The sequence below is a fragment of the Thermobia domestica genome, chromosome 6 (assembly GCF_964235325.1).
Source record: "Thermobia domestica chromosome 6, izTheDome1.hap1.1, whole genome shotgun sequence".
Classification (NCBI taxonomy): Eukaryota; Metazoa; Arthropoda; class Insecta; order Zygentoma; family Lepismatidae; genus Thermobia; species Thermobia domestica.
Window position 1 is genome coordinate 185,969,409 of NC_137459.1, and position 25,935 is coordinate 185,995,343.

Here is a 25,935-nt window from a genome sequence, read left to right on the forward strand (position 1 = left end):
CCCTTTCCACAATGCTTGGTAACTCTACAGGAAGACAGAAACAAACCCATCATTAGATAATCTCGGCTTCACAAGAAGTATAGTCGAAATAAATTTGCAGAAATATAGTTGTCTACCATCTTCAAGCGGAAGGGCGAAAACAAGCAAGGAATTTCTGTCACGCATCCGTAGAGGTCTAAGATATGACATTTCTGATCACTGGATAGCTCTGGCTTCACACCTTACCACACTCAAATGTAATTTTAGTTCTTGAATTGATCAGATTTGTCGGGAAGAAAATCAAACGTTATTTCCTAAATATCAATCTATATTGATTTTGCATATATCTGAAAATTTAAGGTGTGAATATTTTACTCCTATACCTCCCTATAAGAACTATAAGATACATAGTTTAGAATCATTAAAAAATATTTATATTCATATTCTGTAGTAAACATTTATATTTTATACTGTTCGTCCTGTATTTCATTCTATAATATTCGTACAAAGTATATTTGCAAAATAAAAATATGAAAATTGATCGCTTGTTTTATAACGATATTTCTTTCTAGAAAAAGTAGAGGAATAGTGGGGTGTTCTATTTGTAGAATTAATAACATATATAACAAACATTACTGTCACGTTCGTTCGTAATGTCAGAGTTTAGGAAAAAATCTTACTGGTACCATTCGTTCCTGGTGTTCCAATATTGGAACATGACCAAACAGCCGAATTAATTCCGAAAAGTGGCAGAATTTAATATTAATCGTACAAATAGAAGCCTCTCATTCAGAAAAACACAGATTTTCAAAAAAAAAAAAAAAAAAAAAAATCAAAAGTAAAAAAAAAAATAGGGCGAAAACGGGTTCATAACCAGGAAAAGAAAGAGCTAACACACACGAGACAATTACAATCACATGACATGTTCAGCGTGCCCACCGTTCTGTTCTATGCATATCCTTAACCTTGAGACACAGTGCTTGTGAACTCTGCGAAGCATAGTTGGTGATATTTGTTCACAGACAGTAATAATTCTCCTTTTCAGGTAGCCAATGTCAATAATTTTACACTGGTAGACAATAGCTTTAAAGTGCCTCCAAAGATAGAAATCCAACGGAGGTAGGTTGGGGACCTTGCTGGCCACTCAATTGGTCCATGCCGACATACCCAACAACTGACAAAGTGTTCATTGAACGATCGATTACATTAAGACTCAGTAGCGTAGCGTTTACTTTCGCAATGGGTAGACAGCATAGACGCACCCACGGAAGGGGGGGGGAGTCAACCGGGTTCCGACATCCCCAAAACTTCTTAAGTCAATATACTTTTATTCACTTTTTTAATAAAACTATACTTGTTTAGTAGAGAAATGATTGATGTAGCATGAACATTTGATCTTACATATCATCTGTACTATTTATCTTATAAAAACAATGTAGTTCCATATTTTTTTCTGAAAATATAGATGAAAGTACTTTATAGTTACTTGTCCTGTCGAGTGCAGAATAATATCCGTTCAATACTACATAGACGTAGTGGCTTGGATTCCCCCCCCCCCAAACCCTGGACCCCTCCAGTTAGGAATTGTCTGGTGGGCAGACCTTTTGGTCAGTCTCGGACCTGTGGAACACTTTCTAGACAAATGTGGAGTTAGGCTATAGGTGGCATTTTTTTTTATTTTTTTGTCAAAAAGATAGGGGGCAATGGTCCCATGCTCCCATAGCTCCACCCATGCCCTCGGCCCTCCCAAAAAAAAAAATGGGTGCGTGCCTGGTAGATATTATTATTTCTTCTCGAGTTCGGAACCAAGATTAATTTGTTGGGCCATTTCTCATACAGCCTCGGTGTTGGAAAGGAATATGAAACTCCTGACAAATTTCGCTACAATCTGATTTTTGCGAGGTTGCACTACGTATATAACATATGGAGACTTAATTTTCATCAACAAAGCCCTTAACGATTAAATCAAACAAGCATACTGACATTAATTCATTCTGAAGAATCTCAGTATATACAGTACATCGGATACGTTAAATTGAATTAATAATTTACTTCCTATGTATAATCTTCTCACTTGCTTAGTCTATGTAAAGTGTGATCTCTGATTCAAAAAGTAAGTTCAGAAATTGGCTATTTTTTAAACTTGATACTAATTTTCATACGACAGTTTAGCATGCTATTTAATAACAACTGGTGCAATAAATCTATATCTTATCATTTAGTTTGCAAATAATACATAATTAAAACACACATCCAAATTCACACAAAGTTAGCTAACGATTTTGAAAGCAACTACAGAACAGCAGACTATAAAACATCTTGCGCTCGCTTTTGCCTTTCGCAGTGTTGACACACTGATATTGCGATTAAACAGAAGCAGAAGCTAGATCATGAAAGATTTATATGAATTACTGGTATTCATAAAACTTTCAGCAATTGTTCCGGTAGTTATTAATTTAGTTTTTTTTCCTTCCATTTCTTGAAATTTTCTTTGAAATATGATTGAATATCTAAAAAGAAGAGGGAAAATGTGTTGGATTTATAATAGCACAATTACGCTGAGTGTGGTATCACTGCAGCTGAAACATGTCTCATTGCCAGGTTCTTTCAGCGAGCGAGAACTCCACACAGCCACATGCGCGCGCCACTTTCAAGTAGGAGCTCAACTGACTTGTTCAGCCGCGTTGAGACAGATTTCTTGATGTCTCTCTGTGGCCTGTTTGACGGAGACAACTTTTAATTCCCCAGTTTTGAAAACTAAAATTATTAGCAAATTTGATTCTACCACTATTGCTAATAACCAAGCTATCACGGACCCTATTATTTCTATATTTTTTACAACATGAAATGTATATTGCTTCTTATTAATTAAGAAATTCTAAAACTATGTTCTTTTAATTTGAAAGGGTAGACAGTGTCTCAGTGTCTCGTAGCACTCTACGCTACTGTTAAGACTATAATGCCGCGGTGCCCCATCTTATTGCCAATATTGATGAAATCACCTTTCCTCGTCCAACAAAAGTGGCATAACAGTGTTTTCAAGCATATCTCCATATTGTGCAGCATCCAAGGTCCCATCAATGAAAACACGTCCAATAAGTTTTCACCCCATATTCCACACTACACCATTGCCTTAACCTGCATCTTGCATCTTTGATGCATCTATCCAATTAAGATTTGTATTATCCCAGTACCGGACATTTTGGTTGTTAATCTCTCCTGTTAAATAGAAATTTGCCTCATCACTAGAAAGAATGCTATGAGAAAACACTCGGTTACGAGCTATCTGAGGCAACGCCTACTCACAAAACTCCATTGGTCTATCTAAATCATCCTCTGGCAGTTTTTGTTTCAACTTTAATTTTTAGGGGTGCCACTTTTTCCTTTTTAACATTCTTCGAACACTTTTGACACTAACATTATGTTCACTTGATAGACGTCGCACACTCTCCATAGGACTTTTTACCAATACAACCAACACAGCCGCAGATGTTTGTGGATCAGTTGCATTTTGTGGTCGTCCTGATCGAGGTAAATCATCAACATTTCCCTTTGCCATGAATTTGCGGATTAGTTTTCGTACAGCACTGTCTGTCACCGGCTCGCGATTAGGATGTCGCTCTTTAAAGACGGATGTTATTGCTGAACTGCGTTCTCCAGCCAAAATAAAGATTTCGATTCTTTCCTCTCGAGTTAGCATCCTGTCCTACCTACAAGAAAAAAAAAGATAGTCAGTCTGTTCTCGTCTATACAATGTTCCACACATAACAAAATTCAAGTCTAAATGGTAACATTCTAGCCTAAATCTATTCACAACTTCAAAACCGTTGCAAATTAAAAAAAAAAAAAAAAAAACTTTCTCGGTATTGAGCAAAATGTTCGGTACAGAGCTAATACAAATCTTAATTAGATGCTTCAAAGATGCAAGATGCAGGTAAGGTAATGGTGTGGTGTAGAATATGGGGCGAAAAACTTATTGGAACTGTTTTCATTGATGGGACCTATTGGACCTATTTTCATTGATGGAACCTTGGATGCTGCACAGTATGGAGATATGCTTGAAAACGCTCTATGCCACTTTTGTTGGAAGAGGAAGGGTGATTTCATCAATATTGGCAACAAGATGGGGCACCGCGGCATTATAGCCTTAATGTAATCGATCGTTCAATGAACACTTTGTCAGTTGTTGGGTATGTCGGCATGGACCAGTTGAGTGGCCAGCAAGGTCCCCGACCTACCTCCTTTGAATTTCTATCTTTGGGGGCATTTTAAAGCTATTGTCTACCAGTGTAAAATTATTGACATTGGCTACCTGAAAAGGAGAATTATTACTGTCTGTGAACAAATATCGCCAACTATGCTTCGCAGAGTGCTAAGCACAGGGTCTTACGGTTAAGGATATGCATAGAACAGAACGGTGGGCATGCTGAACATGTTATGTGATTGTAATTGTCTCATGTGTTTTAGCTCTCTTTTTTCCTGGTTATTAAAGAATACGTAATGTGAGATGTTACAAAGCTTGCTTTTTGCTTTAACCTTCAATTCGAAACTTCGCACAGCATTTCACATATAACATATCCTAAATCTATTCACAACTTCAAAACAGTTGTAGGTTTTGGAAAAATAATCTTAGCATTGGGTTTCTCTTCGAACGAAGATGTTGTTTAATATGTCACACGACCATGTTGCCATTTAAAATGAACAAGTTGATTCCAAGATGGCGGAGGGCAACCTTAAACACGTCATAACGTTTTCCCCCTTGCGCCACCATTGATCCCAATTGACTTCGGATCGTCTGCATTTACAGTTTCTCAAATATTTAGCCCGGTCGATATTTTGTATTTCACTTAACAAAATATTATCTTTCAATTACTTCGGACATTTGTACATTTTCTAATATGGCGAACGAAGTCGTCCTGGGATTTTAGTATGTCATTTAAATAATCTTTATCAACATCTATGTCAAATTTTAACTTGTTAATAATTACATCCTAAGTTCAATAAAATTTTAAATCAGTTTGACGGTAGTTTTCGGAATTTTAGAATTTAGAGCTAAATATTTCTAAAAGTATGCGTTTATGAAAAATTTTCTGTCTTTAAAAAATATTGTGTTATCTATGTTCTATAAAACGACACTAAGTTTATCTCTTTATGTTCAACCATAGCAATGATATTGCTATTTTTATCTGGGTATTGTTCATTTGACACTGCCGGCGGCCATTTTCCAATATGGCGACGAAGGTCACCTGGGATTTCAGGGGACTTTTAATATGTAGTTTAGAACAGCATTCCCAACATCTGTACAAATTTTCAGCTTGTTACTAATTTGTTCCTTTCTTCATTAAAATTTGAGCTTCATTTACTGCACTAGTAGTAAGTTACATAATTTCCAAATTTTCAAATTGAGCTTTTTGCTAATTTGACTGCACTACACGATTTTACTGTCCATCCTTCAGCTATCAGGAGATATTTAAAAACACTAGTTACGATTAGTAATATTAATATTAGCATTACATTTCTTGACTTTTTTTTCTTGTTTATGCAGCAACCTGGGCTTTCCCTTGTTCTTCAAACTTGGCAAAAGAAAAAAAATATTTAATCCAGTCGTCAACAGCTCTTATTTACGACAGCATATTGTATAGAAAGGCAGTAGAGAAGCGGATGAGTGGAGTGCATAGTAACAGCAGGTGCATAGTAAATGGTCTAGCGTGATTATTCAAGTTGCAGAGGCGGGATCGAAAGTGAAAAGGCGTTGTGGTTGTGATGTTCTGTATATCCAGTGTTCCTGTGTGGATAATAAGCGTGTCAGTTTCCAAGAATTCCAAGACTATGTTCAATCCTCCCTAGTTGTTAGATAATTCTTTATCATGGATTGGGGAAGTACCAGGTGACAAATATATTGGTCGTTGCAACATTTCCCGGAGCGTCTTTTCGCTGAATGGAAGATGACGGCAAGTGGTAGCAAGTCTCATGAAAGGTAAAGAGCATATGCATCTGGCCATGTCCATTTCAATATTAGAAGCAGTTATGCCTTTCTGAATCAAGTGAACAAGCTAGTACCTTCTAACATGGAGTGTCATCATATTTGTACATCTGCACAGAACTTAAAGGTTGCTGGTGATGTTGCATGTTCAAATATCGTTCTACGATGCAAGTGGGTACGAGTTCAGGAACGAAACAAAGTATTTGAGGGATTTTTAGTAAAGGATGTAAGCGCTCTCTACGAGCCCACGGCTGCTAACGGTTATGGGCGAACCTCTCAGCGTGTGAGTGCTATTACCAATATTGGGCAAAATCAATTGAAATCAATTGCAATTTATCAATCAATTGAAAGTAATTGCTCTGAAAATTAATTGCAATTGATTTCAATTTGTAATTGACAATTAATTTCAATTGCAATTGAATTCAATCATAAAATTTGCTATTAAATTTTCGTCAATTATTAATTGTTCACCAGGCAATTGAAACTTTTAATTGCTAATTGTCAATCGCAAAGGGTGCAATTGAAACATTTAATTGTTAATTGCAATTGACAATTGAAACTTGTAATTGTTCATTGCAATTGAAAAAGCAATTAAAACTAAAGATAAGATGTGTGTATATTGTATTGTCCACTTGTTACTGTTTTACATATTTCAAATAAGATACTTCTAAAAAATGCTGGATAACTACCATCCCTTCGCCCCCTGGGAAGAAAGCAGTGAAACTCAGTATGTTTTTTTTATAAATATATTATGTTTATGGTTCTATCCCCCTCGAAAGAACTCTATATGCCCGTCATGCATACAATTTACGGACAAAACATTGATCGCTAAAACAACGGCCGAGGAAAACAGCGACTGCCGACAAAATCAGCGATTAGGAGGTAGTTGGGAATAATAGAGTTTACGGGGTGGAGTATTTCCAATCATTACAAACATGAAACATATATATCAATCAACTTGGCTTGACGAAAGAAAGCGATCGGTACCGGAATTGGTCACTTATGGTCAATCACTTCCGGTACACGGTACCTATGCAGTTTCCAGGGGTTGGGGTGTTTCTAGCTTTCGCACACGCGCAACGTATATGTTTATATCAATTAACCCGTGTTCACGAAGAAAAACGGTCGGTACCTGAGCTGCTCACTTCCAGGTACTACTTCCGGTACACAGTACCTACCACATTTTCTGGAGGTGAGGTATTTTCAACGAATGCACACGTGCAACATAATTATTAATCAATTTTCCTTGACGAAAGAAAGCGATCGGTATCAAAATTGGTTATTTCTGGTCGGCCACTTCCGGTACATGGCACCTAATACAGTTTCCAGGATTTTGGTATTTCTAGCTTTTGCACACATGGAACGTATATGTCAATTAACTCGTGTTGAAAAACACAAGCGGTTAGTATTATCTGTCAGGAAAGTAAATGTACACCTATTTTTCGAGTCTGTCATTCCTGCGCTCCATCCGTGGAGAGTATGAGAATTAAATCAATCAAATGTTTACTGAGGGGCAAAAAGAAAAGTTTAATCTGAATAAGACATTGCAGAGGGGCACAAGCTCTGAATACGAATAGTGCATAGTGTAAATAAAGGACGACACCAAAAGAGAAAACCAGAAACAGCTGTTAAACTTAGAAAAAAAGAGTAAAAATTGTTGAAGTGGGAACATAAAACACAAATACAACAAATACGCCGACAACTAAACGTTCACCATGCCAAGATCTTGGTGTAGTAGTTAAGGTGCTGGCTTACAAATGAAAAGGACGCCAGTTCGAATCCCCGTCAAGGACGTTTTTAAAAATTTTTGTTAATAATACATACAGCTCATGAGAGATAGTAAAAGAGGTCGTATTTAGTCTTTCCTAGCAATTATTATTGGTAATGTTTAGTACTGATAACACTTTTTGTCTTTGCGTATTGTTTTTATTCTTTTCTTCATTTCAAAAGAGAAGAATATCCGAACAAATGCCACCAAAATTCCTCATATTTTGAATGTAAACGCCATTTGCAATTAGTAAAGAATAAAAATTGAACATTCCGATGTAGCCGCAAAAAGTAAAAAGAAAAACATGGAAGTGGACCATACTCATGGTTATTAAAAATACAATTTCTACATGCCTTACACCTCCCGACCATGTTTCTACGTTAGCAAGTAAGAGGTTTCTGTTTAGGTTAGGCTGGTCAATACGTTTTGCAAAGGGGCCCGGTTTAGCTCTGACGCACCACAGGTGCGAGAAGGGAGCAAAACACTTTTTCTCTCTCCCTCTGTGTGTCTATTTATCTATCTATCTGTATATATATAACGCTATTTGTGAATGCCATAACCACCCTAATTTTCAGCGAATTGAGACGAAACTTGGTACAAACATTAATTGTTGAAATATCTTGAGTTCGTTAACCAGAATAATCAGACGAAAATGTTCAAAATGGCAGCCCTTCAAACTCTTAAATACTTCCAAGGGAACCAAATTTCGCCCATAAATAGGTATTCAGAAAGCCCAAAATAAATTCATTTTTCGGAAGCGGAACTTTCACTTTCCGGATTTCGGAAAATTATGGAATTCAGTTAAACTCCGGAATTCAGAAGAATTTCGGAACTCGGAAACAATCCGAAATTTAGAAAATTCCGGAATTGAGAAAAACTCCGGATTTCGAGAAAAGCCGGATTTTTCCGAATTCCGGAATTATTCCAAAATCGGAATTTTCCGAATTCCGGAATTTGTCCGGTTTTATTTTCGGGAGTTCGAAAAGTAATAATTCCGGAATTGGCTATCCCTAGTTTGTACACAACTTTCAGAACACTAAGCTAGTAGCTGTCTACAAAGAAACAAGTAATGCAAAGCATTTTGTATCTTGCAATACGTCCTGTATTAAAATCCGACAGCAGTTTCAATATCTAACCAGAAATTGCATATATCTAGTTACTGGAAGCTGAGGTATGAAGAATTGTATTGTGTCTTTTGCAACCCTGCAAACCACTGAATATCTAAACGGCTTTCGTTAAATCCAAGTTGTAGTACTCACAGTTACATCCATTTGTGTCTGTATGATCGTGTTACTAAAGCTTACTATATGACAGCGTTAGTAAGTCTTTCTCTGCTCTCCCGTAAAGTTGTGATACGATCTACTACAGAATAAAGAACCAATTATCAATTTAACCAAGTTGTTGTATTACTGCACATCTGCTTCCGCCTCTGTCAGCTCTGGTCGATCTCGTTGACGCGACATATTTGCTTTTTTATACCCCTTTCTTCGTTTACTGAACTAAACAGTAACTATTCTGAAATATACTACTGCGCATGCCTCCTAGATAAATATTTCTGATGCCAATAGTTTCCTTTTTGTCCAAGGAATCTTTTTCTTATTCCCAGCATGACCCTTTTATTACATTAAATGAAGAGCATGTAGGTCTAAATACCTCATGTATTACATAGAATGTAGATTTAACTCTTCCAGCAAAGAAGAAACATGTGATCATAGTATACAACCCACAGAAGTGATAGCTGGCAATACAGTGGGCGTAATCCCTAACGACACAGAGAACGAGCAGTGCCCTCCCCGCTTGTCTAGTGGCTAGCACGTGCGCCTTTGGTGTATGGTGTCCCGGGTTCGATTCCCGGCGGGAGAGCATCTATGATTTTTAACTCTTCCTTATGTTTCTGTGTTCGTGTCCCTGTCGTTATAAGTTATTAGAAAAAGCAAGTTAAACGAGTGAAGCAAGTAAAATTAGCAGTAAGTAAGTTACTGAAAAACGTTTGGTGAGTCAGTTAAAAAAAAAGTGGACAAAGCACTGACTTTTCGCGCCGTCCATGCGAGTTTGAATCTATCTCGGCTTGATTTTTTATCCATTTGAGAGAAAGTATTGTTTCTTTTCGCTACAGGTAATCACTCTTTTCGTATTTTTCGCTGTCGTTCCCAGTTAAAGTAACTGACTATTCTTATTCTTTCTACAAATGATGGATCTTCTCTTTGGCTTCATGTCGAACATGCACACGTAATGAAAAGACGCTGTCGATAATAATAATAATAATAATAATAATAATAATAATAATAATAATAATAATAATAATAATATGAAATAGTACTAGCTAACTCGTGTGTGTATTTCGACAATATAATTTTATATTATTATGTGGAAATAAATAAGGCTGGCTGGCGCCCCCCCTAATTTTTTTCGATGCGCCTTATGGGTCCATGGTGTCCAAGGTTGGTCCCATCTCACTATCACCTCCTGTTCTCTCGATATAAGTTATCGACATTTTGCCTAAAGAGGGCTCTGCCGTGGCTCCATGACTACCCATGACAATGACTCTTCGTTCATTTTGCATTGAAATCGCTTATTTTTCTGAGTACTATGAGTGCATACTGTCCAACGTTGCTCCCATCACTCAGCAGTTTTCCGTTCTCTCGATATAAATTGCTAATATTTTGTTTGTAAGGAAGATGTGGCGTTACAATCATTACGTTTGAAGAAGAATTGAGGAAGATATTGCCTTGCCACAAACAACACCTATTATTATTATTATTATTATTATTATTATTATTATTATTATTATTATTATTATTATTGTTTTACTTACCACTAATGTTGCCTACCTTTATTTGCAATGCAATGTGTTACTAAAAAGGAAATCAAATAACACTCCTCGCCATTCACGCTCCCGAACTCGAAATACATGATTTACAGTTCTCTGTGTTAGAGGAAAGCACATTTATTATATTATTCTTTCAAATAACACGTTTTACAAGTTACTTAACTTTCAATGTGTAATTTCATATCATCACTAACAATCACCTTGTTCCGATACAAAAATAACCCCATCCTGCAAAAAAAAAAAAAAAAGCCTGACCGTAGCGAAAGGGCGTGCGTGAACCTTCTTTATGTGATTAATCGGGTCCAATATTTCAATAAGTCTCTGCACACAAATATTTCAGTAAAAGAGGAAAAGTTATTCAAACTTTCTGAATACCTATTTATGGGCGAAATTTGGTTCCCTTGGAAGTTTTTAAGAGTCTGAAGGGCCGCCATTTTGAACATTTTCGTCTGATTATTCTGGTTAACAAACTCATCAAGATATTTCAACAATTAATGTTTGTGCCAAGTTTCGTCTCAATTCGCTGAAAATTAGGGTGGTTATGGCATTCGCAAATAGCGTTATATATATACAGATAGATAGATAAATAGACACACAGAGGGAGAGAGAAAAAGTGTTTTGCTCCCTTCTCGCACCTGTGGTGCGTCAGAGCTAAACCGGGCCCCTTTGCAAAACGTATTGACCAGCCTAACCTAAACAGAAACCTCTTACTTGCTAACGTAGAAACATGGTCGGGAGGTGTAAGGCATGTAGAAATTGTATTTTTAATAACCATGAGTATGGTCCACTTCCATGTTTTTCTTTTTACTTTTTGCAGCTACATCGGAACGTTCAATTTTTATTCTTTACTAATTGCAAATGGCGTTTACATTCAAAATATGAGGAATTTTGGTGGCATTTGTTCGGATATTCTTCTCTTTTGAAATGAAGAAAAGAATAAAAGCAATACGCAAAGACAAAAAGTGTTATCAGTACTAAACATTACCAATAATAATTGCTAGGAAAGACTAAATACGACCTCTTTTACCATCTCTCATGAGCTGTATGTATTATTAACAAAATTTTTTAAAAACGTCCTTGACGGGGATTCGAACTAGCGTCCTTTTCATTTGTAAGCCAGCACCTAACCACTACACCAAGATCATGGCGTGGTGAACGTTTAGTTGTCGGCGTATTTGTTGCATTTTTTCTAAGTTTAACAGCTGTTTCTGGTTTTCTCTTTCGGTGTCGTCCTTTATTTACGCTATGCACTATTCGTATTCACAGCTTGTGTCTCTCTGCAATGTCTTATTCAAATTAAACTTTTCTTTTTGCCCCTCAGTAAACATTTGATTGATTTAATTCTCATACTCTCCACGGATGGAGCGCAGGAATGACAGACTCGAAAAATAGGTGTACATTTACTTTCCTGACAAATAATACCTGTATTGCACACTTGCGGCCAAATACTTTCGGTACATAGTACCTAATACATTTTCCGGGGCTGAGGTATTTCAAACGATTGCACATCTGCCTTGACGAAAGAAAATGGTTAGTATTGAAATTGGTCAATTCCAGTCAGCCAGTTCCGGTACATGCTACCTAATACAGGTTTCAGGTGTGGGTTTTCAAGCGTTTGCACACATATAGCTTATATATGTCAATTCGTCTTGACGAACGAAAGCGGTCGGTACCGGAAAGGGTCTATTCCGGTCAACCACTTCCCATTATAGGGATGGGTACGAGCGAGTTTTCTTTAAAACTCGACTCGAAGTAGACATCTCTGAGCTCGACTCGAGAACTCAGCTCGAAAAATTTCTCCCAACTCGATTTGAATTCGAATCGAGTCGAGACAATTCGAACTAAATCCTTTGTGTAGTTCCAAGTACTACTCTCTTCAAGTATCCTACATAGACAATATGATTATCAATGATACAACAACAACAACTACTATAACTAATTATTATTATAACACCGTGTGTAAACACGAAATATAGGCGGTTTGTATCTAAATACTAAAAATTAGTTGACTTTCGATCTCGGCCGTCAAGAAATCTACAGGACGAAAGACATCGGTCACGAGGTTCTAGGTTTGAGTTCAGGAGGAACAAGTATTCGTGCTCGAGCCAAAAATTATTAAAAGTTATAGGACTCCGGCCAAACATGTTCAAAACTGCTCGAACCGGGTTAAGGGTTGTCAACGACTCAAGCGGCTCGCTCACAGCTCATTCATTATCGAGCCGAACAGAGAAGTGAGCGGAGCTAACAGCTCACCCAACCGATCCAGCTCGAGCCTTTGGCTCATCCGAGCCGAACCGAACCGAGCTGATTGCTGACCCCAACCGAGCCGGTTCGAGCCATCGGCTCAGTTGAACTGACTCGAACCCAGCCGATGGACCCGTTTCAACGGAGTTGGTTCGAGCCATTGGCTCCAATCGAGCCGTGTCGATGACTCGTCCCTACCGAGCCGGCTCAAGCCACGGCTCAATTGAGCCCAGTCGATGGATCATCCCAAGCAATCCAGCTCAAGCTGTTCGCTCAGTTGAACCGAGCCGAGCCGGTTGACATCACTATCCCGGTTGGGCTTCTGCTTTGGCTAAAAAATAAACCGTGCAGTTGTCAGCCTTGATGGTAAGAACTACAGTATATACTTATATTGGTGCTCACGGCGTCATTAACTTGTTCCGCCACCAACGAATTTCGAGGTGCTTTGTTTTGCATCTTTTGTGCTTGTTTTGTGTCGCTTTGTGCGCCTGTTCCCAGTTTTGTACGTCACTGGAAGTGGGTCAAAATGGACCTACAAATATGGCGGAACAAGTTAATGCTGTTCCGCCACCAACAAATTTCGAGGTCGATCCCATCACATCGTTTTGCGCAGTTTTGTGCGCCTACTTTCACGTTTCGTGCGTCATGGGAAGTGGGTTAAAATGGGTGTCAAAGGTGGGACGAAAGTGACCCAAAGTTCCGCCACTATCGAATTTCGAGGTCGTTAATTTCACATCGTGTACACTTTTGTGCAGCTATTTCGATGTTTTGTGCATCACTGAAAGAGGGTCAAAATGATTCTCGAAGGTGGGATGAAAATGACCCACTGCTCCGCCACTACTGAATTTCGAAATCCTTCCTTTTGCATCGACTAGTGCCGGTTTTGTGCCGTTTCTTGCCCCTATTTCCACATTTTGTGCGTCACCAGAAGTGTCAAAATGGGCCTCCAAGGTGTGACGAAAATGATCCACTGTACCGCCACTATCGAATTTCTAGGTCGTTTCTTTCGCATCGTTTAGTGCCAATTTTTTTAAAGCTTTCTCCTCCTACTTCCTCGTCTTGTGCGTTACCGGAAGTGAGTTAAAGGGGCCTTCAAAGTGGGAGTTAAATGACTCACTGTTCCGCCACTATCGAATTTCAATGTCGTTTCTTTCGCATCGTTTAGTTCCTGTTTCGTACGTTTTCTGCGTCACTGGAAGTGGGTCAAAATGGACCTACGAATATAATGAAACAAGTTAATGCTGTTCCGCCACCAACGAATTTGGAGGACGTTTCCTTCACATCGTTTAGTGTGTGTTTTGTACCGGTCTTTTCGCCTACTTCCACGTTTTGAGCATCACAAGAAATGGGTCAAAATGGTCCATCAAAGTGTGAGGAAAAATAGCTATTGTTCCGCCACTATCAAATTTGGAGGTCGTTTCTTTCGCATCGTATAGTGCCTGTTTTGTACCGTTTTGTGCGCCTATTTCCACTTTAGTGCGACAACGAAAATTGTTCAAAATGGCCTACAAGTATAGCGGAATAAGTTAATGCTGTTCCGTCACCATCGACTATCGAGATCGTTTCCTTCACATTTTTTGTGCGTGATTTGTGTCGCTTTGTGCGTGAGTGGAAGTGGGTCAAAATGGGCCTTGAAAGTGGGATAAATATGTCTTTTTCTGCCATATTTGTAGGTTCTCTTTGACCAACTTTTGGTGGTGCACAAGACATGAAAATATGCACAGAAACGGCACAAAACAGGCACTAAACAGTGCGAAAGAAGCGACCTCGAAATTCGATACTGGTGGGATAGTGGGTCATTTTTCTTCCCACATTGAATGCCCATTTTGACCCACTACCATTGATTCACAAAACATGGAAATAGACTTACAAAACTGTAGAAAACACGCAAATGACGATGTGAAGGAAACGACCTCGAAATCGTTTTTAATTGAACAGCATTTACTTGTTCCGACATGTTTGTAGGATAACATTGACCCATTTTCGGTGACGCAAAGAACGTGGAAATAGGCGCACAAAACAGGCACTAGGCGTTTTGAAGGAAACGACCTCGAAATTCGTTCGTGGCGGAAAAGAATTAACTTGTTTCGTTATATTCGTAGGTCCATTTTGACCGACTTCCGGTGACATAAAACGTACAAAACATGTACTAAACGATGCGAAAGAAACGACCTCGAAATTCAATAGTAGCGAAACAGTGAGTCATTTAACTCCCACTTTGAGTTGAGTTGATTTTGAGTTTTACGTCCCGTTCAGCAGCGAGGCTATATGAGACGTGGACCTACTGATTAACGTGGAATCCGAACCACATGAGCTCCCGCCGGGAATCGAACCCGGGCCTCCCACGCCAAAGGCGCGTACGCTAACCGCTTAGCCACGGAGGAGCTCATCTCCCACTTTGAAGGCACGGTTAACTCACTTCCGGTGACGCACAAGACGAGGAAATAGGCACAGAAAACTTTAAAAAAATAGGCAATAAAGATGCGAAAGAAACGACCTAGAAATTCGATAGTGGCGGAACTCTTGGTTATTTCCGTCCCATCTTGGAAGCCCATTTTGACCCACTTCCATTGACGCACAGAACATGAAAATACGCGCTCAAAACGGCAAGAAACTGCCACTAAATGATGCGAAAGAAGCGACCTCCAAATTCGTTGATGGCGGAACAGTGGGTAATTTTTGTCCCACCTTGGAGACCCATTTTAACCCACTTCCCATAACGCACAAAACGTGAAAATAGGCGTAGAAAACGGCACAAAACAATGTGAAGGAATCGACCTCGAAATTTGTTGGTGGCGGAACAGCATTAACTTGTTCCGCCATATTTGTAGGCCTATTTTGACCCACTTCCGGTGACATACAAAAAGTGGGAATAGGCGTACAAAATGGCACAAAACGATGCAAAAGAAACCATCTCGAAATTCGTTGGTCGCGGAACAAGTTAATGACGCCGGTGCTCACGGCATTTGACGCTGTCTCATTATAAAAATCTATCGTTGTTTCGCTATCGAGACGAGACGAGACGAGATGCAATAAAAGTACCCCTCGAGATGCACTGAAAGTACGAGACAAAATGCAACCCTGTCGTGAGCACCATTAAAAGTATTCCACATTACTGCTTACATTTCTCATGGCTTTCGCTTTCCAGTATAATCAGATCATGATTTCAAAACGAGCTAAAAGGAGCTGAACGAGGGAGCTATTTGTCAAACTCGGCTCGAAACGAAACTCGACATCAATTTATGAAGCTAAAACTAAACAGAACGTGTCCTAGCATTCAAAAAAATCCCTTTGATGGGGGAGGGGACTTTCTACGTATGGGAAATTGGTAGTGAGTTGAATTGTAAAAAAAATAATCAAAAAAGATCGATATTAGTTGAGAAACGAATTGAGAAACAAAAATTACGGTGCTTAGCATTATATATCCACTACTTTCTATTATAATAATTGCAGAAGCTTGTGTTTAGCGTTCAGAGCTCAAGGAAATCAAGTTGTGAAAAAAAGAGACATAAAATTTGTACTGTAATCTTAATTACATGGAAATTTTAAGTTTATACGGTACACTTGATTATATGGAAAATTTTATACATTTTTCCTTTACGTTGGTCTATTTTACCTTGATTTGGGACTTTCAAATTTTATTCTTTTTTCCACTGAAAAGTATCTATAATTAAACAAGGAAATAATTATCAATGATAATTATAATAATTATGTATACAATTGAATTCATTGTAATTTGGTCCATGACAAACTCTTTATCATTTCGTACTAGGTCTTATGCCCGTTCTTCGCACGGATCAGATAAAATATCAATGTAAACAAACTGAACAACGGAAGAACAATTAAGAAATATTTCTAAAATGGGGTATATTTTGTGTGAATATATATCCAACAACGCACAGTCACGAAAGAAAGTATTCTTCAATTGACAAAATTTCTTTTCCTAATAACAACTATAAATTAACCTATTAGAGTACCGACTTTGGCAAGTTGTCAAGTTATAACTATTCTAAGGATAACAAGAAAAAGATACAAATTAATTCATTTGTTCCCGAGTTATTGGCAAAAGAAAATTTGTCAACTGTCAAATACTTTCTTTCCGTGTGTATATGTGTTTTCATTGGGAAGTAAACACTAATTTGAACGTAAACACTATCAGGTGTGTCACTATACATCTGAGCAACCCCGATAAATATGGATTTGACACAAGTATTGCCCATTTTCTACTACCTTTACATGTCTCGGTAAACGCCCCCTGAGACCCCCTTGGTTCGAATTGTGAAAAAATCGCCTCTGGCTCCACCCGATACTGCAAAAACTATAAATGTGACACTAACATCTGTCACTTTCTACTACTTTTACATGTCCCGGTAAACGCCCCCCTGAGACCCCTCTGGTTCGAATTTTGTCAAAAACGCTTTGACCTGGTCTGGGGCCTGAACCAAGGTATCCGTGACCAAAATTTGGTAACTTTCGGTCCACTCGTCTGGTCCACAGGTCGCACAAAGTCACGACAGACAGGCGCACGAACAAACTGTTTATTTTATTTATACTAGAAAGGTCAGATCCACCGTTACTGTAATAGAGCGGTGCTTGAGCGATTGATCGTAGAAATTCAAACTCCGATGAGTGATAATTTCATAACCTTGTTTTATTACAAGTTCAAACTCTTTAGTCAGTAGAGAAGAGGGCATGAATCATGGGTCAGAGTTAATGACAATGGGTTTAGGTGGGTCTGTTGGTCACAGTGGGCGAGAGTGTTTCATGGTGGGTGGTTGGTCACAATGGGTTTTCACAAGTTTTCATTGCCCCACGCCATCTCTGAACTACAGTGTTGAAAATTAATCAGTGAAAATCAATTGCAATTGATCAATCAGTTGAAAGTAATTGCTGTGGAAATCAATTGCAATTGAATTGTCAATTAATTTCAATTGCAATTGAATTGTCAATTAATTTCAATTGCAATTGAATTGTCAATTAATTTCAATTGCAATTGAATGCCTGAATTCAATTGCAATTACTTTCCACTACAACTACTTTCAATCGATTAATTAATTGCAATTGATTCTCCTTTATTAATGTCTAACTGCAATTAACAATTGACCATTACTTACTTCAATTGTTAATTGCAATTAACAATTAAATTTACAGATTAATTGTTAATTGTTAATTCAATTGAAATTTGCCCAACACTGATAGACAGTTGAGATTTTGATCAAAGTAGAGACCCCTGTCCTGTCCACCTGTACGCCCGGGGTTATAGCCTCCCTAAGCCCCCCTTAATCCGGCCCTGATGATAATAATAATAATAATAATAATAATAATAATAATAATAATAATTATTATTATTATTATTATTATTATTATTATTATTATTATTATTATTATAAAAATAATAATAGACACATGCAAGTTTTTAAGCCCAACATACGCTAGCGTATTTTTCAGCGCGCAATTTCGGTCCGAAAATTGATCTTGTAAATTTCGGTCCGTAATTTCACCCATACACTTAGCGTAAAAATAGGCGCGTAAAAGAAAAAAAAAGATAAGCAGTCATTTTTCGCTCTTGCCAGTTGTTTGAGCACGCGGTCGTTTTCCAGTTTACTCAAGTTGCTTGAACAAGTTGGATCTATCTGAAGCCATGGTTTGAAGTGCAGGTGCTGTAAACACTGTGTTGTTAAGGAAAAGAATAAAAAGAAAGCATAGAAGAAACCGATAGATTTAAACCAGGAAATGGATTTTAATTTTACAAATTTCAATATAATTTATTCTCATTGAATTTGCCCCAAGAAAAGCAGTGCCCCTCCCAATATAATTCTTGTATGCGTCTTTAGCTATTTATTTCTGATTACCTTTCAAATGAAATTAACCATAATTCGGTTTGAAACATTCTAATCTGATTCATAGTTTACCCCTATTTTAACAAATATAACCAGAGATCGAGTAAAGCTTTAACCATGATAACGCAACAAATATGTATATTTATAATTCTTAGAGTGTACATTAAAACAAGAGACAAGTTTTATAGAAATACCATAAAATGATATAGTGAAACAGAACTGACCTGTTTTATAAGGATCGTGGATATATGCTCACTGGCAAAAACTTCAACACAAATAATACAACAGTTTTATAAACTAATTATATAACTAGCTAAACCTTCGCTCTCTACACAGGGCATCATTCTTATATGAGCATTGTTGGGAAGTAAAGTAACGCAAGTAACGCGTTACTTTTTAAGTAACGTTTCCTAGTAACACGTTACATCTTTTCCAAAGTAACTGTAACGGTAACGCGTCACAAATTTTTAAGTAACGTGCCTAGTTTGCGTTACTTTTTCCGCGTTACATTTCGGATGAGTAACTACAATATATGTATATTTTTTTTCGGAAACAAATGTTTCTTTCCTGTAAGTGAATTTCTCAGAATGAAACAATCAAGCATGAACTACGTATGTCAGTGACCGACAGTCACAGACAGACAGAGAACAGATAAGTTCGTAGTGCCACTTGCTGTTTTTTGAACATGAGGACAGCCTTAGGGAAATCACGTGTACTGATTGCAAGCACCTGGAAGATTTTGTTGTAGATTTTGACAGCTCCAAATCAATACATTCAGTGAGTGAAATAGGAGTGCAATGATACTGGTAGTCTATTTTACTTTGATTGGTGTTGTTTTTATAAAGATGAAGAACGAAAATATTTTACTGTTCGAACATTTGAAAGAATACTTTTTCTTAAGAGCTGAGGATGATGGTGGACAGAATTTAAAAGTAAAGTGTCTGAAGTGCCCCGGCGGAAAATATTTATCAACATTTAGGGTGCCATAATTAACGATTTACAGTCAGGGGTTAATATGAATAAACTGTGTTCTGATGAGCAGGCCTACTTTATTACTAGAAAATAGTTTGCTGGTGGTATGTAATACTGGAGTTCTTTCAGATCAGTTTCAAGTCGAGTCGAGTCAAGTCGAGTTTCGAGTCAAATCAAGGGTAATATCCTCGAGTCGAGTTCCGAGCCGATTCAGTTTCTCCCGTCGAGTATCGAGTCCAGTCGAGTTTCGAGTCCAGTCGAGTTTGATAAATGGCTCGTTCGTTTTAAGTCGTCTTGAAATCATGGCCTGCTTACACTGGAAAACGAAGCCATGAGAAATGTAAGCTAAACAGTAATATGGAATACTTTTAGTGTTGCTCACGAGAATGGACACTGTTCGCATCTCGTCTCGTCTCGATAGCGAGACCACAAGAGCTATTTTTATAACAAGCTCAGCTCGGCTCGACTCAACTGAGATGGCTCGAGCCGGCTCACTTGGGGTGAACCATCGGCTCGAGCTGGCTTGGTAGGGATGAGCCATTTGCTCGGTTTGGCTCAACTGAGCCGAGGGCTCTAGCCGAGTCGGTTGGGTGAGCTGTTGGCTCGGCTCACTTCTTGGTTCGGGTCAATAGTGAATGAGCTGTGAGCCGAGTTGCTCGAGTCGTTCACAATTCTAAACTCGGGCCGAGCAATTTTGAAGATATTTGGCCAGTGCCCTATAACGCTTAACAGTGTTTGGCTCGAGCCCGAATACTCAGCCTAGACCCTCAACCCAAATTCAGGAGCTCGTGAACAATGTCCTTCACTCCTAGACTTCACGACTACCGAGGTTGGTAATCAACTAGTTTTTTAGTATTCAAATACAAACCGCTTATCTTTCATTTTTATATACAGTGTTGTTATAATTAATTAATTAATTATTATTATTATTATTATTATTAATAATAATAATAGTATAAGTTGTAGTAGTAGTAGTGTCATTGATAATAATTATACTGTCTATGTAATATACTTGAAGAAGTACTCGAAACTACACACCGGATTTGGCTCGAGTCGACTCGAAACTCGACCCCAATTCCAGTCGAGTTGGAGGAAATTTTTCGAGCCTAGTTCTCGGTTCGAGCTCAAAGATGTCTGTTTCTTGTCGAATCGAGTTTCAAAGAAAACTCGCACGTGTCCATCCCTACAAGCAACGCAGTATGGCATTTTATCAATGTTACATTATATTGAAATGTTCATATATCAAGTAAAAATTTGTCCTTGCATTTACATAAAGCGATTCAGACCGTGCAATAATAATAATAATAATAATAATAATAATAATAATAATAATAATAATAATAATAATAATAATAGCGGTAGTAATAGTAGTACGGAAAATTGAAGTCATATTTTTTTCACATTTTTAAAGTTTTGGACCTAAAAGTAACGCGTTAGTAACGCGTTACTTTCGAAGTAAAGTAACAGTTACTTTTTTGGGGCAAGTAACGCGTTACTAACGCGTTACATTTTAAAAGAAAGTAAAGTAACTTGTAACGCGTTACATTTTTACAAGTAACTTACCCAACACTGTATATGAGTATGAATCTCCTTGTCACTCCCCACAACATTTGTTTACAGACAGAAGTGAAACACGTCTTGATAAAAATTGGCAGATAGATTTTTTGATGTTTTTTTTCAATATCCCGCGCCGTTTGCAAGATTTGAACCTACTTCTGGTTGAAGTTTCTAATTCATGTATGACCAGTATTTTCTTTCTTCTTGTATGCTGTACGTAATAAGGAAATACATTACACACACAACTAATTATAATACCAGTGATATATGGTGTTCTTTAGGCAAAACACTCGAAACAATAAAGATTCATCATAGCCTGCAGAAGTGGCTATCCTTCGTTTTTCATTATAATTTGGCCATGAAACAAATGTCTGAGAGATATGCAGCCCCTATATACATCTATGTTGTGTAGGAATGTATAACTGACAGGAAATAATGCTTTACTTTCCTAAAATTTCAACACTTCCTAATCCTAAAAATGTAATAAAGAAATAACCGCCACGTTTCTTAAATATTCAGTTACTTGTAGAACTGGACAATCTACACAAAATTTGGAATCGACCAGCGAAAACATCACGTTTCTAGCACGTGTGGATTTCGAGATCTCATTGTCGAAAGGATTGGAGACAAACATATACTGTAAATCTAGGATTTTAATATATAGACTAGCTGAGCCTGCGCTATGTACTCAGCGTATCGTTCTGCTTTCACCATGAATATCCTTCCCACCGTGCATGTCTCCTTACTCACAAAAGTAAAAGATAGGAGAGTCACAAAGGAAGTGAATTGCTATGTATAGATGTTGGAGTGAGTTTGTAGCAAATTTGTAGAAGTTACACGATATTAAGTGGAAATATTTTTTTCTAGTAAATCCGTATCCGTCCGATACGCCTCATTGCTCTCTTGAAGCCTTTGAAGTTGCCAGCATGCAATAGGTTTTGGCATTCAGATTTAAGCAAAGCGGCTGCAATGTCCGTCAACCTGCCATACGTGACTTCTCTACTGGTTGCCTAGCACCGTAGTTTCGGCCTACAACAATGTTAATCTTATGGGCTGAAAACGGCTAATAAAATGTTGAATAGAACAATAACTGCACGGTTTTTGAAAATTTGAACAAGAACTGGACAATCTATACAAAATTTGGAATCGACCAGCGAAAACAGCACGTTTCTAGCATTTATAGTTTTCGAGATCTCATTGTCGAAAGGATTGGAGACAAACATATAAATCTAGGATTTTAATATATAGACTAGCAGAGCCTGCGCTGTCTACTCAGCGCATCGTTCTGACCATGAATCTTCTTCCCATTGCGCTTGTCTCCTTAGTCACTCAAGTAAAGGATAGGAGACTCTCAAAGGAAATGAATTGCTTGTAAAATGTTGGAATGAGTTTGTAGCAAATTTGTAGAAGTTACACGGTAATAAGTGGAAATATTTTTTTTTAAAATAAATCCATATCCGTCCGAATACGCCTCATTTCGTCTCTTGAGAGCTTTGAAGTTGCCAGCATGCAGTAGGTTTTATCAATTCAGATGTAACCATTGCGTCTGCAATGTCTGTCAACTCGCTATACTTAACTTCTCTACTGGTTGCCTAACACTGTTGTTTCGACCTGCAACAATGTTAATCGTATGGGCTCAAAACGGTCCCTAAAATGTTGAATAAAACAATAACGACAGGATATTTGAAAATTTGGATGAGAACTAGACAATCTACTTAAAATTTGAAATTGACCAGTAAAAACGGCACGTTTCTAGCACTTGGGGTTTTCGACATATTTTCTCGAGTTTTTTCGAGATATTTTCTCAAACACGAGTCAGTTAATTTTGTTCGTACTTCATAAATAAATGGTTTAATAATAACCTGACAATAACTAATTTTTAACAATATGACATAACTAATTTTTCCTGAAAAGATCCACAACGGGTAGTTTACTCTTGAGCAGGGTTGAAAAAAAAAACGTTTTTTATGTTTAAAACATGTTTTTTTGTTTAAAACGCTTTTAACGTTTAAAACAAAGTACTTTGTTTTAAACAAAAAATGTTTAAAATGTTTATTTTGTTTAAAACAATAATCTAAATAGGCATATATATTACATTTTTACACTCTTAGGTATTGCTTGCCATCTATATTCAACCGCTAGATCAAATTTCGGTAACTTCTCTAATCTCGATCCGCCCAAATGTTCAATTCCGGAGAAAGAAATCGGGAATTTCCCTATCTCCGTTCACAGAATATGTAGTTTAGTTTCTTTGTGTTACGTTCTACTGGTCGTCTGCGTTCTTAATCTTTAAACGCCCATTGACGCAACTGCTGTGTCAGGGCTGTAAACCTCAATGGCTCAGTCTTAAACCTCAAATTAAGGCTGGAAGATGGTTTTGGTACCAATTTATTCCTGAAAGATGCAGCTTTGCTGGTGTGCATTTTATGTATATGGGAGGAGGGTAAATATCGTGTTTTTTTATTTTTTTCCAACAGTTTTTTTGGGGTGGCCATTCTTCCTTTTGGGGGATAGATTCATAAAAATTGTTACATGAAGCAATGAAGTAGGCCGCTACATGGTAATATCGTGTATTTGTACTTCTTTCTTATATGAGGGAGCAGGGAGGGGGCAAAGTTAGCCAATTTTTGGAGTTTAAGATTTTTGAAGTAAATTACATTTATTTTTACAACAAACATCAATAGTTCAGCCTTTAATTACGCTAGAAAGATGATTTGGTACCAAAGTATTTTTGAGGGATGACTTTTTACGTCAGTTGCATTTTATGTATATAGGGGGTACGTATGTACGGCCGAGAGAGGGAGGATGAAGTTTTTTTTTTTAATTTTTCATCAATTTTTTTCCATCAAGTTTTGGCGGGTATTTCTCCCCCCTTTGTGGTACATCCATAAAAATTGGTATGTGAAGCAATGAAGTAGTCCCCTACATGATAGTAACCTGTATGTGTATTTGTTGTTTATAGAGGAAGAGGGGGTCAAATTTGGTTAATTTGCATTTATTTTCGGGACGGTCCCATATAACATAAGATATATTTCACTGAAGTGATCTAGAAGCATAATTTTTGTTCTTATACATTTTGTGTGCAGCAAAAATGATTTACATATGGATGTGGTACTATAGTGAGGGAGAGGAGAGAATGTCTAATTCAATGAATGTTTTTCTGCGCATATTTTTTTTTAATATTTCGTACATAAAACGAATTCATTACGCAATGGCAACAATGGCTACCATTTCTTATATTATTGTCACAAGTATGTGGCCTACATATTAGCATCATTTTGTCAGCGTAGGATGACTGCAAGGGTTGCCAGGGCCCCGCAAAGTCAATATTTTCATATTTTAATGATTTTTTATGTCTGTTCTTTTTCTACGAATACGGCGGAAATTTCACGAATGTTACCTCGTTTAAATTTGTGGTCTATAGGCTATCCAATGGTGTATAACTGATGACTCTGTGATAATTAGGGGAGTTACAGAGCCCCGAACATGAGAGTCTACCATTTTGTTAAAATCCCAGGCGGGTGTCTAGAGTTAGTGTTGTTATGCCGTAGACACTAATCATTATTAGCTACCCATGTTACAGATAGAGATGAATCTTGAAAACTGTTTAGTTAAAATATGTCATTTGCTCCTTGTAGGCTAGTCACTGCTCTTTTCTATGAGTTGTATTGTATTTGCAGAGCATTTCTTCCAGCTTATGGTGTGAGAACTGTTCATTATTATGGAAATGATAGTGATCAAAAAATACTCAAGTTTTGGATTTGTGAATTTGGATCTTAGAATAGTGTATAGTGTGTTTAATCTCAGTTATTCTTGGAAATTAAGAAATGTTCAAATACTTCACTTGAATTTCTGTTGGTTTAGTTATACGCACACTGATGTGTAGAATTTCGTTCAGTAATTGGTGTTATAATAAGAATATAACTCTGTTTGTAATTTACTCAATGCACAAATCCTGCGGAGGATGGGTTGTTTGTTAGAAAATTAAATTAGCTTCTTCAATCTGATATTTTAGTTGTTTTAAACATGTCCAACCAGCATCGAAAAAAACACGTTTAAAACAATTTGTTTAAAACGTTTAAAACAAACTGAATAAAACAACAGCCCTCGTTTTAAACATGTTCTAAACACTTGTTTTAAACATTTTGTTTTAAACATATCAACCCTGCTCTTGAGGGAGAATTTTTTTTCGAATTTCTGAAAAACGCCTTAGGTGATAGTTCATATTTCATAAACAAATGTTTAATTAATAGCCTGCAACATGGAAACATCCACACGAAGCAGTCTTGAAGATGAGTTTCTACTATGTTGAATATGTAATGTCTATGAAAATATACACTATTTAGTAGCAGATTGTGTCAATTATGTCAGTTCTCCTAATAGTGATGCACATACTACTTATAAACATAGTAAAACGATTGAGTTGTCCGTGAAATAAATTATTTAAATGACAGGTATTGAGTGTTACATAATATTTTATGGCAATATACTTTAAGTTAACATTTATCAAGGAAGGTTTGATAGTACTGAGATTGAGAAATGCTTTAATAAGTTAATATAAATTTATGAGTTTCCTGTAAATGGGTGTAATTTACAATTTTGGTCTTAGTTATGATCTCTTTTGGGCTTACTTCTATTGTACCTTTCAGGTAAATGTTCGTAAACATGTCCCCATCATGATGAGATATAATACAATATATAACCCTTGGATGCATACCTTCTTTTATCTACACATTTACATAGACGGCTCTTAAAAATCTCG